Source organism: Muscardinus avellanarius, assembly GCF_963383645.1.
Source record: "Muscardinus avellanarius genome assembly, chromosome: 12".
In the NCBI taxonomy this organism is placed as follows: Eukaryota; Metazoa; Chordata; class Mammalia; order Rodentia; family Gliridae; genus Muscardinus; species Muscardinus avellanarius.
In genome coordinates this window covers 50,756,294-50,776,109 of record NC_137798.1, presented here as the reverse complement: position 1 = coordinate 50,776,109, position 19,816 = coordinate 50,756,294, and positions in this window count along the sequence as shown.

Here is a 19,816-nt window from a genome sequence, read left to right as displayed (position 1 = left end):
CCAACTAGCCTTTCTGGATAAAACTCCAATAGATGATACTTTCTAATCCATTTTACTTTGTACTTCTGAGCAAGGAAGTTGAGTCATTTCAACCAGCTTCAGTCCCAAGCCATTCCAGTTGGTAGTTTGGTGAACAATACAAAAAGAGGAGGATTAAAAAACCTCCATCCCTTGCTGTCTTAAAAGATACCTAGCACAAGAAGAAACAGAAAGAAATAGAATATGGCATAGACAGTGAATATCCATCTTTCTCCATTTCTGGCCACCTCTGTGGGGACAATTATTTCATTTCTCATTAAGATTGTGTGGGGGGGGGGTCTGGGGGTGAAACCCAGGGGCACTCTACCTCTGAGCTACACCCCCTGCCCTATTTTTTATTCTTTATTTTGAAACATAGTCTCACTAAGTTACAGAGGCCCTAAGTTGCTGAGGCTGTCCACAAACCATGATCCTCTGGTCTCAAACTCTTGAATGCTGGGATTACAAGCATGCGCCACTATGCCTGGCTAAGAATTTTTGTTGTTGCTATTGTGTTTGTATATACACACATACACAGTCACTTTTTTCTTTTTATTTCTTGTTTTATATTTTTTGAGGTGATTATTGTTATTTTTCTTACTCTTCTTTCTTCTCCCTCTAATAATCTCTCTCTCTCATTCTCTCTCTCTCTCTCTCTCTCTCTCTCTCTCTCTCTCTCTCTCTCTCTCTCTCTCTCTTCCACTCTCTCTCCTTCTTCCTCTCCCTCTGTCCCCTATCCCTCTATTTTTTCTCTTTCTTCATTTAATATTTTTCTCCTCTTTTTGTGGTACTGGGTATTAAACCCAGGGGCATTCTATCTATGAGCTACACCTTTAACCCTATTATTTTATTCTTTATTTTGAAACAGGGTCTCACAAAGTTGCAGAGGGCCTCATTAAGTAGCTGAGACTGGCCATGAACTTGCGATCCTCCTGTTTCAACCTTGCAAGTACTAGAATTACAAGATGCATCATAATGCCTGGATTCTTCCTTTTTTATGGTCTTCACTTGCTACTTCCCTCTGCTTTCTCTCTTTTCAACTTTTGAATACTCTACTCTTTCTTTTACTTTCCAATCCATTTTCTCTTCTCTCAATTAGCTGAATTTTACTGTCTTTCAATACTATTTACTTTATATAAGTTCTGTCTCTATCACTCATGTTCTTACAATTACTAGCATTGTGAACACTGTAGTTGACACTTGGTGTTCAATGCTATAACTAGTTCAACTATATCTAGTTCAACACTGTTTGTTGTTGATGCTGTTGTTAATTTTTGATCCCAATATTCATGTTTTAAAGTACCATATATGTCATAGTAGGCACCTAATACTTAAATGCTGTATATAATTTTCTGCTCCTGTTGCTATTGTTTATTTCTCCCCTTTCTGTGAGGTGCTAGGGATATAGTGTGATACTACAAGTTCACAGGGCAGATACTCTGCTGCTAAGCTATAACCACAGCCCAGCTAATATACAGCACACCTAGCTCCACACACAAACTGATCCTACCCAAACTTAATGAATATTTTAGCACAATGAAGGGAGACAAAATTCCCAAAACAATTACCAGGCACCAAGTAGGAACAGTGAAGAAGGGATCAGGACATACTCAAGGAAATTTGCTCCTATAGAAGTAGCAAAGAAAAATAACACAATGACTGTGGACATCACACCTATGACAGATACCATACCTCAATCTAGATCACTTCCATTTTAGAATATGCAGAGTTGTCAGGTCTAGAAGAGTAATCACAAAAGATATAACCTACATATTCTACTGTATACAGTGCAATTGTATGACCTATTATAAAGAGCCAACTCTTGTGAGACCTAGAGAAAAAGTGGGATGCTCAATAACACTATACCAAATTATACCAATTATTACTAAAGAAATAGAAGGGAAACACTATGAAACCAATTCAGAAATATATCCAACAATTCACAACAATCTGATATTTCAGAACACACTACCAAGAGAAGGTTGTACCCACAAAAAGCCCTCACATAAAAATGGAAGACAAATTCATTTCAATAGTTGTGAAAATTTTAATATAGTAATACGAAAATATTTAAAAACAAAGTTACTGATATCCTAGGCATTTTAATTCACCAGCTGACTTAAAAATCAAGCCTGGTTTCTTCCTTTTTTATGGTCTTCACTTGCTACTTCCCTCTGCTTTTTCTCTTTTCAACTTTTGAATAATCTACCCTTTCTTTTACTTTTCAATCCATTTTCTTTTCTCTCAATTAGCTGAATTTTACTGTCTTTCAAAACTATTTAGTTTATATGAATTAAACGTAAGATTCAAAGGAATAATTATTTTTGTAAAAATCAGTAAATTCCATAAGAACAGAGAAAAACAACAGGATAAATTAAGAAAGCAGTAGGGAATATGAGTTAGAAATTTAATAAGGAGATAAAGGTAATAAAAAAATATACATTGGAAATGAAAACAACAAATCAAATTTAAAAATTTAGTTGAAAGTCTGCAAAAGTCTGAACTCAAATGAATTACTATTTACACACATCCTCACCAGCATTTATTGTTGTGTGACTTCTTAATGATTGCCATTCTGATTGAGGTTAGATGGGATCTCAGTTAGTTTTGATTTGTATCTCCCTGATTGCTAAAGAAAATTGAACATTTTTTTTTTTTTTGGTGGTACTGGGGATGGAACCCTTCTACCTCCAGGCTACACTCCCAGACCTTTATATATTTTATTTGGTAACAGGGTCTCTTAAGATAGTGAGGCTCACTCCAAATCTGTACAATCCTCCTGTCTCCGCCTCCTAAATGCAGGGATTACAAGCATGTGCCACCACACCTGGTATTGAACATTTTTATGTATCTATTGGTCATTTGTATCTTTTCTTTTGTGAAGTCTTTTCAATTCAATTACTCATTCCTTGATTGGATTATTTGGGGTTCTTTTTAGTGTAGAGTCTTTTAAATTCTTTGTACATTGTAGATATTAGTCCTCTAATACAGGGATAGTTGGTGAAGATCTTCTCCCATTCCATAGACTATCTCTTTAGAATTCTGGTGATTTTCTTTATGTGCAGAAACTTAATGTCATCCCACTTATTCTTGTTTTAATTTTCTGAGCTTTGGGGGTCTTAGTTGAGGAGTTTCTACCTGTGCATATATGTTAGAGTGTTGGACCTATGCCCTCCTGTAGTAGCTTCATAGTCTCTGGCATAATATCCATTCTTTGGTTCACCGCAAGTCAAATCCTATGCAGGGTGAAAGGTAACGATTTAGTTCTATTTTTCTACAAATGAACAACCAGTTATCCCATAAACCTCACTGGATCCAGGCAGGTGGTCAAAAGAAGGGAAGGCCTGATAAATTGAGGTTCATTGGAACAACCATCAACTATGTGTACATATGTGAATATACTAACATCAATCCCAGTACCCTGTATTTGGAAGAGGAAAAGTAGAAAGATGGGGGGAGCACCAAATGCTGTGTGTATGTATGTCACTGTCAATATAATTTATATTATGATGTGAGACTTTAATGCAACAATGAAAACATAATTAAAATTTTAAAAAGATTAAACTCACTAGGAAACAAAATTTCAGAGCTAGAAGACAAGATAGCTGACCTTGAATATTTAGGCAGTATTTAAGAATAATAAACTATTACCAGAATATAAAAGAACTTCATGACATTAAAAAAATAGACTTGAGAATCATTGGCATTGAAGAAATAGAAATATAGGTCAATGACTTTGATAACATTTTCAGTAAAATAATAGCAGAAAATTTTTCAAATATCAGGAAAGCGATATATTTATATAGAGAGAAGGCATTCAGAACCCCAGTAGGTAAGATGAGAAAAGATGCTCACCACAGTGTGTTATAATTAAAATGTCAAATATATAAAATAAAGATTAAATTTTAAAATCCTCAAGAGAGAAATATTAGATCACATTTATAGGTAAACCAATCATAAAATAATCTGATTTCTCAACAGACAACATAAAATCCAGAAGAGCATGAAATGTTGTGTTTCAGGCCAAGAAATAAAATAACTGAAAACCCAAGATTGCTATATGCAACAAAGTTATCTTTCATAATCAAAGAAGAAATAAAAGATTTATAAGATAAACATAGACTAAAGAATTCGTAAGTACTAAACCAGCACTACAGAAGATACTTCAAAAATCCTACATGCAGAGGAAGATTAAAAACAAAAAAAATGCAGAGCTCAGGACAGGATAAATCTGATTAGAAAAGTAGTAAAGGCTGAGCATGGTGACACAAATCTATAATACCAGTACTTGGGAGGCAGAGATAGAAAGATTTCAGGTTTGAGGCTAGTCTCTGAAATTTAGCAAGATCCTCAACAACTTAGCAAGATCCTGTTTCAAAATGAAATAGGGCTAGGGTATAGCTCAGAGGTCGAATAACCTTGAGTTCAATACACAGTATGAACCACATACCAAAAAAAAAAAAAAAAAAGAAAGAAGTTAAGCAAATGAGAATTAGAATTTAAAAAATGAGTAAATTAAAAATTAGAAACAAAAGAAATTCAAATGGCCAATAAATGCATGAACAGATGCTCAACATCATTGGCAATCAGAGAGATGCAAATCAAAACTACCCTGAGATTTCACCTAACTCCACCTAGAATGGCAATCATTCAAAACACAAACAACAACAGATGCTGGCGAGGAAGCGGAGAAGTGGGAACTCTAAAACGTTGGTGGGACTGCAAATTAGTGCAACCACTTTGGAAAACAGTATGGAGGATTCTCAGAAGAATGAGAACAAATCTACCATTTGATCCAGCAATACCACTTCTGGGTATCTACCCAAAAGATAGGAAACCAAACTACCAAACTAATGCATGTGTATCTATGTTCATAGCTGCACAATTCACCATAGCCAAACTGTGGAACAAGCCAAGGTGTCCATCAACAGATGAATGGATTACAAAACTGTGGGATATGTACACAATGGGATTTTACTCAGCCATTAAAAAAAAAAACTCAATTACATCATTTTCAGGGAAATGGATGGAACTGGAGGACATTATGCTAAGTGAGATTAGTAAGTCACAAAAAATTAGAAATCAGATGCTTTCCCTAATATGTGAAAGCTAAGGAGAAATGGGTCATAGGAGGAACTCTAGATGAAAAAGGAAATCCTACAGAGGAGCAAACAAGACAACCTAAAGGAGGAGAAAGGGTGGGGAGGGAAATCTCTAAAACACACAATGTACTTAAACTTATTGAGGTCAACCACTAAGTCAAGCAAGGGAGGGAGGGACAGGGAGAGAATGGGGTTGGAATTGGGTAGGGGTTAAATCAGTGATGTGTACATGTATGTACACACAAGTGTTTTACCCCAATATGATGTATGAATATAATGCACCAATAATTTTTTTAATCTTAAAAAATAAATAAAAATAAAAATTAGAAATAGATCAAAATGACAAATATATCTACATAATGTTGAATGTAAAGGCCTCCATTCTCCAATCAAAAGCCATAGACCTAACTGAGGGGAAAGGAGTGGGGAAGAGGAAAATTCTCTAATACACATGATGTACTTTAACAAACATGTCAATATCAATCACCAAGCCAAACATGAGAAGGAGGGAGGGGGAAGGAATGGATGAGAACTGGGTAAGGGCTATTTGGGTGATGTGTGCATGTGTGTCTCCACCCTCTTGCATCCCATTAAGATGCATTAATACAATGCACAAAAGAAAATTTTAAAGGCATAGACCAGCAGATTAGATTAAAAAACAAGACCAAATTATAGATTGCCTGCAAGAAATATGCTCTCAGGCAAAAACAGCCACAGGTGAAAGTGAGAGGACAGAAAATGATATTCCATGCAAATGTAGCTCAAGAACAAATAGAATCTACTCTTATAGCCAATGAAGCTGACATCAAGCCAATATTAATCAGAAGATACAAAAAGTCACTTCATGCTAATAGAGGGAATAGTCTCAAAAGATATCACAATAGTAAATCTTCATGCCCCAAACATCATTGCACCTAATTATAATTAGAAAATAAATGAATAAACAAACAAACCTACTTGACATAAAACCTCAGATCAGAATACTGGGTGGTTTCTACACATCTTTACCACCAACAGGTAGGTTATCCAGGAATAAAATATGAAAAGAAAACTCATACTAAAAAAATACTATAAATAAGAGGACTTAATATTTACAAAATATTTTATCCAAAAACAACTTAAAATATTTTCTTTACAGTTGCTCGGAATTCTCTACAAAACAGATAATATTTTAGGCCTCAAAGACTTGCTTTGAGGCCTAAAAAGAAAAGAAAGTTGCTATAATTTCTTTATGTTATCAGATCATAATGGAATAAAATTAGAAATCAACAGCAAAAAAAATTAGATACATAAGTGGAGATTGAACAATACATTTTTTTTTGTTTAGGTACTGGGGGTGGAACCCAGGGGCATTCAATCTCTGAGTTACACTCCCAGCCCTATTTTTTATTCTTTATTTTTTGAAACAGGGTCTCACTGATTTGCAAAGAGCCTCACTATGTAGCTGAGGCAATCCACAAACCCTAATTCTCTGGTCTCAGCCTCCCAAATGCTGGGATTACCAGCGTGTGTTACCACGCCTGGCTTGAACAATACATTTTTGAATGAATAGGTAATAGAATAAATAAGATAAATTTAAAAATCTATAGAATCACATGAAAAGAAAGGTACAACACTTTAGAATCTCTGGAACACTATGAAGGTAGTTCTAAGATGAAAATTTATATCATTGAATATCTAGATTTAAAAAAAAATATCAGAAAGTTCCCAAATAAACAACCTAATGGTACATGGTACATCTCAAGGTTTTACAAAAGCAAACATAAACCAATTGCAAAACCAGTGAAGGAAGGAAATAATAGCCAAAATTCATGAATTAGAAAATGTAAAAATTTACAAAGAATCAACATAAAAAGTTAGTTCTTTGAAAAATAAACAAGATTGATATATCCTTAGCCAAATGAAGCAAAACAGAGAGAAGGCCAAATTAATAAAATTAGAAGTGAAAAATAAAATATCACAACAGATGTCAATGAAATTCAGAGCATCATTATGAACTATTTTAAAAACTTATCTGCCAATAAATTTGAAAATCTAGGAAATAATTGACAAATTTCTAAATATAAATAGCTAGCCAAAATTAAATGAAGAGGCTATAGAAAACACTATGGAGATCACTATGGAGTTTGCTCTAAAGCCCAGAAATGGAATCATCATATAACACAGCTATACCATTCCTTGAGATTTATTTGAAAGAAATAAAGTCATCATACGGAACTTCCGGGAAAATGGCGACCGAGAAAAGCGGGGCTTAAGAGCCCTGCTAACAACCAATCTCCATTACCACAAAACAAGCGCCTTTCATAGCCAGAAAACACCATCACCAGAAAAAAAAAAAAAACCACCAGGCTCCAGAGAGAATGCGGACTGAGAACAGAGCTCAGGGCCACAGAGGAGACACACGCGCCCGAGGACGCGGCAGCAGCGCCATACTGCTGGCGGCAGCGGCGAACTCATCGGACGGCTACAGCAAGCTGAGGTGAGCCGCTGCGGAACAGCCAGGTGGGACCTTTCGGCGCAGAGAGGATTTAAAGCTCCCAGTGCTGAGCTCAGCACACGCTGCAGGGATTCAGAGTGGAAATCAAAACCAGAGAAGAAAAAATACACCAGCCTCATGGCCAAGGGCGTGGCCGCGGCGCCATATTGTCACCGGCGGCGGCAGCAGCAGTGAATTCGCCGAATCCAGTACAGCTACATCTGCGTACTCAAGAACAGTGAGTCAAATTGCGGACCACAGAGGAGAAATCCCAGTACTGTACCTCACTGAGGTACAGTGAGCTACCTCACTGTACCCAGTGAGGGAGTGGTGGTGGCAGAGATATCACACCATAGGAGAACGTGCAACCTGGCACCCCCCATAGTTTAAAGCAGCCTCTATTGACTCCCTGGGTCGGAGACTCTGTGATAAAACCCAGTAAAGGAGTAGTGGGGTCTGAGATACTACTGACTCGAGATCCAGAACACCTTAAGTGAAGTCATATTGACCCATGGGAAGAACCCAGAGAAGGCACAAACATCCGAAATCATGGGAAAGAGGAATAATACTGGAGCAATGAATGCCGCCCACAACCCCACAACATCAGAACCTGATAAAACAGAAAATCAGAGATTTCTAGAAGATCAAATCAGGAAAATAACTGTAGAAATAATAGAGGTGCTTCGAAAAGAACTCAGAGAGAGCCAAAAAGAGATAAAGGATGCAATTAATGAAGTAAAGGCCTCAATTCAAAGCACAAACAACCGATTAGACCACATGGAGAACAGAATCTTGCTCTTAGAAGATGAGCAATCCAAAAATGAACGCATAGTTTCTAATCTAGAAAAAAATATCCAACAGCAGGAATCTGACATTGAAGAAATATGGGCCCATCTTAAGAGAGCTAACCTAAGAATAATTGGAATAGAGGAGGGAAAAGAAAGTGAAACCAAAGGGATCAACAATCTCTTCAAGGAAGTAATAGCAGAAAATTTTCCAAACATAGAGCAAGAGGTTGATACACAGGTCCAGGAAACTTATAGAACTCCCTTTAGACAGGATCAGAGAAGAGGATCCCCACGCCACATAATTGTCAAAATGACCAATGTGGAAGCCAAGCAGAGAATCTTAAAGGCAACAAAAACAAAGGGCCAAGTGACATTCAGAGGCAAACCAATTAGAATCACTCCAGACTTCCCAAACCAAGTCATGAGAGCCAGAAGGGCTTGGAGTAACATATTCCAAACTCTGAAAGAAAACAACTTCCAGCCAAAAATTTCCTATCCAGCAAAACTTTCTATCAAATTAGATGGAGAAATAAGCTTCCATGACAAACAGAAACTGAAGGAATTTATGTCTTCAAAACCAGCGCTAGAGAAAATACTCAAAGAGATTAACTACAAAGAAGAAATAGGTAACACTCACCAGAACCAGAGAAACAAGATTTTCCATCCAACAGACAACTAAGATTGGTTATCTGTGGAGATTCATTATTTATGTTAGTCTTTTACCTATCTCTAAATTGTATTGTTTGCCTTTATTGTTGTTAATTTTTAGGATTTCTAGTTGGGATATTAATATATCTTCAGATATAGCATTTGAAAATATTTTATCCAATTCTATTAGTAACTTTTAACTCTGTTTACATTGTCTTTGGATATACAATATTTTTTTTATTTTTTAGGGAGTTTGTATATTCTTCTGTTGCCTGTGCCATTGAAATCATATCCAAGAAATCACTGCCAATTTCAATGTTGTGAGGTTTTATGACCCAGATTTTCTTCTAAAAGTTTATAGTCTTAAGATTTATATTTAGGTCTTTTATCTATTTTGAGTTAATACTTGTATGTGGGATTAGGTAAGGGTCCAATTTTATTCTTTTTCATGTAATTATTATTTTTCAACAATATTTAGTTAAAAGAATATTATTTCCACCACCAAATGTTCGTGGAAACCTTGTCAAAAATAACTTGACAATATAGGGAAGAATTTAGCTCTAGGATTGTATTTAACTCCAATGGTTTATATATCTGCCTTTAGAACAGTATTACACTGTTTCAATTATTGTAGCTTTATATGGTTTGAAATCAGAAAATATACATCTGCTAGCTTTGTTCTTCTTCAAGATCGTTTTGGGTATCTAGAATTCATATTCCATATCAGGATAGATTTTTTTCTGAAAAATAAATATATAAATATATGATAGTTTCACCAAAAAAACAGAAAAAAAATATGCTCTGGTAAGAAAGAAAGCAAAAAGAAATATTGAAATGTTATCTTTAAATCATCAAAAGCTTGGCATCAGACAAATGAAACTGTTATGTGAGATTATCATTTTTAATTTTGGATAAATTACTATAATACTAGATGTCAACCACTAAGCCAAGCATGGGAGGGAGGGATGGGGAGAGAATGGGGTGGGGATCGGGTGGGGGCTGACTGGGCAATGTGTGCATGTATGTCTACAAAAGTTTGTATCCCACTATGATGTATGAATACAGTGCACCAATAAAATAAAATTAAAAAATAAAAAAAATAAAGTCATCATACTATAGAGATATACACATACTCATTGATTATAGTGATATAATTCACAACAGCCAAATTATAAAGCCATTCTAAGTGTTCATCAACATGTAAATAGATAAACAAGTGTGGTATATATATATAAAATAAAGTTTTATTCAGTCATTAATAAAATTATGTCATTTGAAAAAAAATGATGAAACTGGAGAGCATCATGTTGAGTAAAATAAGCTAAATTCAGAAAGTCAAGGGTCCTATGTTTTCTCCCATATGTGAAAGTAAGAAAGAAAAAAAGGACCTCATGAAAATACAAGAGAGGCTAAGTGAAGGAAATCAGGGGGAAGGAGGAAGGGAAGGTAAAGATACTAGAAAATAAAAATGACTATATTATACACATGTATAAAAATCACAATAAACCCCACTATTATGTATAGTTATAATTTACCAATTAGAAAATATTATTTAAGGTTCTCAAAGCATATTAAGCATCAATCTGTATATAGCAATATCATGGTCACCATACAAAGTACCGACAACTAGGAAATCAAAATAATCTTAATACATATTGTATGGGGTTTTACAGTTCACAAAGCTTTTTTATAGTGCTTACTAAATTCTCACAACTGCAATGTTATATGACATTAAAGATTACTCATTTGACAGACTCATTAGCATAAAGCCAAGATACAACATTTACTTCAATGCATTTCCAAACTGGTATCTCTCATACCAACAAGCCCATTTATGGCCATCACTTGCCATCAGCCAGGCTCATCTGCTCCCAGTCCATCTTCCACTAGTTTATTTGCATTTCCCCCAAAGCCTTTTAAAAAGACCTGCCCTAGAGCCAGGCTTGGTGGTGCATGCTTGTAACCCCAGTACTTGGTAGGCTGACACCAAAGGAGTGAAAGTTTGCAGCCAGCCTCTGCTACTTTAGTGAAGCTCTCTGCAACTTAGCAACTTAGCCCTGTTTCAAAATAAAAAGTCAGATGCCTTCCCCAAAAATGTGGAAGCTAGGGAGAAAACAGGTCATAGGAGAAGCTCTAGACAAAGAAGGAGAAACTATATATGAGCAAATAAAGTGACCTGAGGGGATGATATGGGGGAAGAGGGAAATTCCCTAAAGTACATGATGTACATTAACAAACAAATCAAAGTCAATCACTAAGCCAACATGAGAAGGAGGAAAGGGGGGAGGGAATAGGGTTGAAATTAGGGAAGGGCTAAATGAGTGATATGTGCATGTATGCTTCTACCATCTTGTACTCCATTAAGATGTACAACTACAATACACCCATAAAAAATTTTTAAATAAATAAATAGAAAAAAATTAGAGTCTGGGCTATGCCTTGGAGCTAGAATAGCTCTGGGTTCAATCCCTACTGCCAAAAATATAAATATCTCTGCATGGATAAACCTACAAGTACTAAAAATAAGAAAACTCATATTCTTTGCTAATGATATGGTTTTAGATATTCCAAAATCTTCAAGTCCCAATAGAACCAAAGCATCACTGAGGTCTAGTCAGCAACCAAGAAAACAGCCTCCAACACAGCTGTATAACACACTGTTGCCCCAAATACAAAGCAATACTCTAATTAGATACTCATAAGTTCACTTTTGCATACTTATATTAGCTTCTGGCTCAAAATTTCTAATTAAATAACTGTCTACCAAGTACAAGGGGTTATTTGCAGCAAATTTAGCAGACAAAAGGAACTGAATCCAGAATATATAAAGAACAGTTACATATAGAAGAAATGACAACTCAGTAAAAAAAAAAAAAACAGACAAATAATATGAGCCTGCATTTCATCACAATTTCCAAATGACCAACAAACATACAAAACTGTGCTAACACTCACTAGCCATGAGAGGAATGAAAATTAGGATCATAATGAAATATCACTATCCCCCACAAAACATGTCTAAAATTATAAAGACAAAACTAGTGTTAGAGACATGTTACATGACAAGTTTATGACTATTCCTAGAAGCATTTTTAAGAGTACAAACTTGAAACTAATTAGTACACTAATAAGCCAATCAACCATAAGATGAATAAATTTTGACATATTCATTGATTGAAATACAAATATTGATTAAAATGTATGGACTACTACTATTATTCATAAAATGCATGAACTAATCTAATGCATAATTAGCCAAGGAAGCTAAATGCCAAAAAGTTTCCATTAAATTTCAAAAACAGTGTTATTTCTATTTTCTTTCTAGCTTTTTCATATGAGAGAAAATATATGATCTTTAACTTCTTGAGACTGGCTGATCTCACTTAGCATAATGTTCTCAAGTTTCATTCATTTTCCTGAAAATGGCATAATTTTGTTCTTCTTTATGGCTAAGTAAAATCCCACTGTGTGTATGTACCACATTTTCTTTATCCATTCATCTGTTGAAGGACACCTAAGTTGGTTACATAATTTGGGTATTGTGAATCATGTTGCTATAAACATAGAAACATTGGTTATGCATGAATTACTATAGTATTCTAAGTTTAATTCTGTAGAAAAGACTTCATGAAAATGAGGAGAGAGACCAGTAATAGTGGAAGGAAATGGAAGAAGGAAGCAAGAAAAGAGAAAAGGATGCTAAAGGAAGAAAACAGACCAAATAGGCACAAGAAACTAAAAGGCAAATCAACAAGTGGGATTGCATGAAACTGAAGAGCTTCTGTACAGCAAAGGAAGTTATCAAGAATGTCAATTGAAAGCCAATAGAACAGGAGAAGATTTTTGCCAACTACACCTCTGACAAAGGACTAATATCTAGAATATACAGAGAATTCAAGAAACTCATCACCAAGAAAACAAATAACCCAATCAAAAAATGGGCAAGTGAATTAAATACACACTTCATGAAGGAAGAAATTCAAATGGCCAATAAATGCATGAAAAAATGGTTAATATCATTGGAAATCAGAGAGGTGCAAATCAAAATACCCTGAGATTTTACCTAACTCCAACCAGAATGGCAATCATTCAAAACACAACAACAAATGCTGGCGAGGATGTGGGAAAGTGGGAACTCTAATACATTGTTGGTGGGATTGCAAATTAGTGCAACCACTTTGGAAAACAGTATGGAGGATCCTCAGAAGAAGGGGAACAAATCTACAATTTGATCCAGCAATACCACTTCTGGGTATCTACCCAAAAGAAAGGAAACCAAACTACCAAACTAATGCATACATGTCTATGTTCACAGCTGCACAATTTACCATTGCCAAACTCTGGAACCAGCCAAGATGTCCATCAACAGATGAATGGATTAAAGAACTGTGGGATATGTACACAATGGAATTTTATTTAGCCATAAAAAATGGAGTGAAATGCAGAGAGAAGCACACCAAGAAATGTTGTGTGCATATATGAATGTATCCATTTGAGTCTCACTATAATATATATATTTACATTGCATCAATAAAATTCTTAAAAACAAAGTATTGTCTCAAAAACTGTTTTCTGTGGGTTTTTTTTTTTTTGGCAGTCCTGGGGTTGGAACCTCTGAGCTATGCCCCAGCCCAATTTTTATTATTTATTTTGAAACAGGGGTCTCACTGAGTTGCAAAGGGCCTCACTAAGTACTAAGTATCTGAGGCTGTCAGTGAACCTGGATCCTCCTGTCCCAGCCTCCCAACTACTGGGATTACAAGCATGCACCACCACACATGGCTAGAAAATAGTGTTATTTTAAAGAATGAAGGTTGTAACCATACACAGTATTACATGTGGTGATGTGATTAAAGACATATATGTATTGGAAAAAATTAAAGTACAAAAAGAAGCGGACCCAAACCCTGATGTCAGTGCCCTGTAGAATGGCCACTTTAGGGATCAGAAATGGTAAAAGTAACGACTGGGAAGTAGGATTAGGGGGATTCTTGGATACTAGTAATATTTTTTTCCAGTGTTCATTCAGGTTGCTTACATTGTGGAAGTTTCACCATCAAGTTATATGCTTATGTTTTTGCATTCTCAAATAAAATTAAAATTATTCTTTGATTTTCATTAATAAGATAACTTTTAGAAACATTATAGTCTAGAAAATTTAAATGATTTTCTGAATCATTACCAGATATCTTTCATAATTTAGTCTGAAATTAGAGCAAAGCATTTTCTATCAATAGAATTTCCAAAAAACTTGAATTCTCACTCAGAGCAACTTCCCTCAAAGAAACAGGGAAAATAAATATGACTAAGAAAAAAAAATGTCATTAAAATTAATCTGGGATTAGATATAAAGCTCTGTAAATTTTTAATCTTCAATTGAATACTCATCAAGAGTAATATTTTAGAGTTGGCATGATGGTGCACACCCATAAACCAGTACTAGAGATGCTGAGACAGGAGGATCACAAGTTGGAGGCCAGGTTCAGCAATTTAGCAAGAATCCCAGCAATTTACAAGATCCCTATTCCAAATAGAAAATATATAGGGCTGAGGGTGTAACTCAAGATAGAATTCCCTTGAGTTCATTCCCCAGTAAAACCAAGAAAAAAAAGTAAGTAATATTTTAGGCGCTTACAAGGAAACAGGAATAAGAAAACATCCCTTACCCTTAATATATTCTTGGAAGGGAACAACATAAGTAATGTTGGCTGGAGATGTAGCTAAGCAGTAGAGTGTGTGCTTAGAATGCATGAGACTCAGGATCAATTCCCAGCTTGAAACAAAAAAGAAGAAAGAAAGAAAGAAAGAAAGAAAGAAAGAAAGAAAGAAAGAAAGAAAGAAAGAAAGAAAGAAAGAAAGAAAGAGGGAGGAAGGAAGGAAGGAAGGAAGGAAAAATCTGTTATTACAAATGTTTTTGATTTTGTGAAATTACCATTCATCCCCATCTCCAACAGACCATGAGCTTTTTAAGAACAAGGATTGTGCTTATTTTCTCAAATGCTAATACAGTTTCAGTTACACAGTCAAAAATAATTATTAACTGAATAAGTGAGAAAACAGATGGATAAATGAATGAATGGATAGATTAATGGATAGCAGATGGATGATTGGGATTCATACTGTCTTGAAGGTTAAAAGTAAAATATTCATTCAGTGTTTATAATGGGGGGATAAGTGTTCATGTGCTAAAGGAAGAATGGTATTTTAGATATATTGTAGAGAAATTTAACGTTTAGATTAAAATTTATTTTTTCTGAAGACTATAAACAGTAATCAAGGAGCAAGGAAAAAATTAGGAGCTAATAATTGTTTATTTAAAAGGCAGGCAAATGATGAGCACTTAAAAGTATCTGAGAGATAAAAAGAGAATTCAAGAAAAGTAGAATCAAATAGCTTTGTACTGTCCTGTGCTAACACTACATGCCGATAAACCCTGTGCTTCCAAGAAGTCTTTTCCGATATTTCTATCAAAAAATTGATCTTTTTTCCTGACTATCCTTTATTCTGTGCTTATTAGAAATTTCTCTGCTTCCCCTCCTTTTTTATGGTCTTTCATTTTTTTAATTTTTTAGTGCATTGTCATCATACATCTTAATGGGATAAAAGATGGTAGAGAAATACATGCACACATCACCCGATTAGCCCTTACCCAATTCCTGCCCCATTCCCTGCCCATCCCTCCTTCTCATGCTTGGCTTAGTGATTGACTTTGATATGTTTGTTAAAGTACACCATGTGCATTAGAGAATTTCCTTCTTCCCCCCTCCAATCCCCTCTGTTACCTTATTTGCTCATTTATAGAATCTCCTTCATCTATAGGTCCTCTGGTTACCCATTTCTTCCTAGCGCTCGCATATTAGAGGGAACATGCAATTTCTTATTTTTTGTGACTGACTAATCTCACTTAGCATAATGTTCTCTAGTTCCATCCATTTTCCTGTAAATGATGTAATTGTGTTTTTTTTATGGCTGAGTTAAATTCCATTGTGTATATATTCCATAGCTGTGCAATCCATTCATCTGTTGATGGACATCTTGGCTGGTTCCAGAGTTTGGCAATGGTAAATTGTGCAGCTGTGAACATAGATACACATGCATTAGTTTGGTAGTTTGGTTTCTTTTCTTTTGGGTAGATTCTCAGGAGTGGTATTGCTGAATCATATGGTAAATTTGTTCCCCTTCTTCTGAGGATCCTCCATACTGTTTTCCAAAGTGGTTGCACTAATTTGCAATCCCACCAAAAATGTACTAGAGTTCCCACTTCTCCACATCCTCACCAGCATTTGTTGTTGTTTACCTTTTGAATGATTGCTGTTCTAGTGGAGTTAGATGAAATCTCAGGGTAGTTATGATTTTGAGCATTTTTTCATGTATTTTTGGCCATTTGAATTTCTTCCTTCATGAAGTGTGTATTTAATTCACTTGCCCATTTTTTGATTGGGTTATTTGTTTTCTTGGTGCTGAGTTTCTTGAGTTCTCTGTATATTCTAGATATTAGTCCTTTATCAGATGTGTGGTTGGCAAAAATCTCCCATTCTGTTGGCTCTCGGTTTAGGTTCTTTATAGTTTCCTTTGTTGTACAGAGGCTCTTCAGTTTCATGCAATCCCACTTATTGATTCACCTTTTAGTTTCTTGTAAATATTTTTTAATTGAGCACTTTTTTAAATTGTGTATGTATGTTGCTTATGCATGTTGCTTATTTACTGCTTTCTAGTTCTTCGTTTTGCAGGCATACATGCATACCATATATGTATTCATTAATGTATATGTATATGTGTATACATGTATGCATTTGAGATGGCTCATGTGAGTGCTTGTGAGTGCTTTCTGAAGTTACAAGTCTATAAATTATGTATACCCACAATATTACCAAATGATACAAAAAACATTCCTTGTATCAGGGCATGGTGACACACTCCTGTAATTCTAGTATTGATGAAGAGGGTGGACTGAGATGGGAGGATCCAAGGTTCAAGGCCAGCATAAAGTAACTTAGCAAGACCCTGTTTTAAAATAAAAAATAAAATAGGACTGAATTTGTATCTCAGGGGTAAACTGTCCCTGGGTTCAATCCCCAGTAGCAAAATTAATTAATAAATTAATGCATATTTCTTGCTATGACCATCTAAGGTGGCACAGCAGTGAAAAAACACAGGGCTACATGGCTACTGCAACACTTGGTGTCAGTTTTTGGCCCTACCCAGAACACTTTAGCACTGTTCTGCAAGGAAATATAATAGTTGATTGGTGTATCCATATGATAAAAAAAATGGAAAACTAAACTGCCTGAGGAAACTTTCCCCAGCAGTAAAATCAATATTGAATTTGTTAAACACCTGCAGAAGATGTAGATGAGAAATAAGCATTTAAAAGATGTAGACACACTCACAAATTAGGCATTTTACTTCAGCATGAAAATTCTGGGGCAGTGACTGAAAAAGAAGGCAAGAATATTAAGATAGCCTGTAAAGTCCAAATGGCTTCAAGCATATTGAGTACCATTTTGAAGACTGATATTGGAAAAATTAGAGAATTTCTGAAGAAAATCATTAATGTCTTAGAAGAGTACAACAAAAAAGGAAGATATTTTTGTGTTGAGACTTAGAAATTCATCAGAATCTGATTTGAAGAATTACTAGAATCAAAGGTGCTAAAATCAAAGAAGTTTGAAAGAATACTCAGGCAACAATTCAGCTTCCCAGAAATGTTGTCCTCGCCCATTTCTGACAGAGTCATTCTTAATGGATTAAAGCTTCACAGGATTGTATGTAAAAATCATCCTTAATCATATATCTGAGTCTTCTATCAGGACTTGTGCAGTCTATGATCCCAAAGTTTACCATGAAATCTATGATTATGGTGGTTTACAACAGTGTTTGATAACCACCATGGATATCCTATGGGATATAGTAAAAGATTTTAGACAAAATCTTTCCCAGTTGGGTGGTATGGGTATCTCATCCCTCCATCTAGAGAAATTATGACAATATGATATCTTGTCAAAGACCATTTCTTTCTTATTTTGGTCATGGTGGCCAGAGTGGTTTCAGAGCTCAGAATCTCTCTTTTCCTCCACTACCAGCAATTAGAGGATACTGAATGGCCTATTATAGAATAGGAAGATCATGAGACCATCATGAGAGCATGGTTGGTTTCAATGTGGAAAAAATTTGGAATTCTGAAATATATACATGGAGCCCATCAGAATGGCAGAAAGCTTATGAATCACAGGCTGGTTCCAGATATGGTTATTCCTATGCAGAGTGTCATGGCTCATATGGTGATCTTGGTGGACATATTAGACTACACAAATTGCTATTCTAAAAGATTTTGCAGGATCTATTATTGACAAAGGTAGTCATCAGATTAAAAAATCTGTCTTGAGTCAGAAATTTTAATAAAAATTGATGAGGGTGAATTCATTCAAAACACTCCCCCATGCCACTCCTGAATGGCATGGGGCCATAACTGTCTTCTGTATTTCTATCTTTTTAATAAACTCCTTTAAACCTTCAAAAAAATTTGATGAGCCTTTAAAAGGATCTGAAGATCAGATTATTGCCATTAAAGTAATATAGAACTAGATACAAAATGTATAGTGTTTTCTGAAGTAAACACTATACAGTGTAAAGCAGAATTCTGGCAAGGTTTTCTTTCTTTCTTTTTTTTTTTTTTTTCTTTTTTCTTTTTGGCGGTACTGGGGTTCCTGGAAACCCGTCTACATCCGGGATACACACCCAGACCTATTTTTTAATTTTTAGAAACAGGGTCTCTTAAGCCAGTGAGGCTGGCTTCGAACCTGCGTGATCCTCCTGTTTCCACCTCCCAAACGCAGGGATTACAAGCATGCGCCACCACACCCGGCTCTGGCAAGGTTTTCTAAGACTAGTGAAGATTAGTGATGTGTGTGTGTGTGTGTGTGTGTGTGTGTGTGTGTGTGTGTGTGTGTGTGGTGTTGGGGATGGAACCCTGGGGAAGTCTACCTTTGAGCTATACCCCCAGTTCTATTTTTTATTCTTTAATTTGAAACAGGGTCTCACTGAGTTGCAAAGGGCCTCACTAAATAGCTGAGGCTGTCTGCAAACAATGACCCTCCTGTCTCAGCCTCCCAATTGCTGAGATTACAAGCATGTGCCACCATGCCTGGTAATTAGTGAATATTTTTAAAATGTTTTTTTGACTCACTTTTGTTTAAAAGCCTACATTCCTCTGTTTCATAGATATTTTAATTTGATGTATAGTGAAATCTTCACTGTTCACCAAATGTAATGTTTTAGTTCCTTACAAACATATTTGGGTAGGACAGAATGGTATGCAAAAACTAACATAAAAAATTTGAGAAAACAGCAAAGGCGGTGAATTTGCTGGTAGTTAAAAAAAAAATCCCCCATGTAATTATTGTGTACACCTTTCATATCATAATAGTAAACATTTAAGTGGGGAAGTTGGAAAGGGTAGATGGTAACAATAATCCACATATCCTGGTATCTACTCAGAGCAATATGCAGGGTATGATGCTCTTTTGTAAGAAATGTTTTATAGTTTTTTCAGATAAATTTAATAAATGTTTTAAAAGGAATTTCTTATATTGTAGCTGCAGCTATATTGATTTTAATTTTTTACTGGTGAATTGTGATTATACATGATAGTGAGATTCATAATGATACACTCATATATGCTTGTAACACTACTTGGTCTGCTTCTTTCCCTTTACCTCTGCTTTCATCCCTCCCCTGCCCCTTCTCCTGCCTCTACTGGTCTCTTTCCAAATTTTTATGAGATT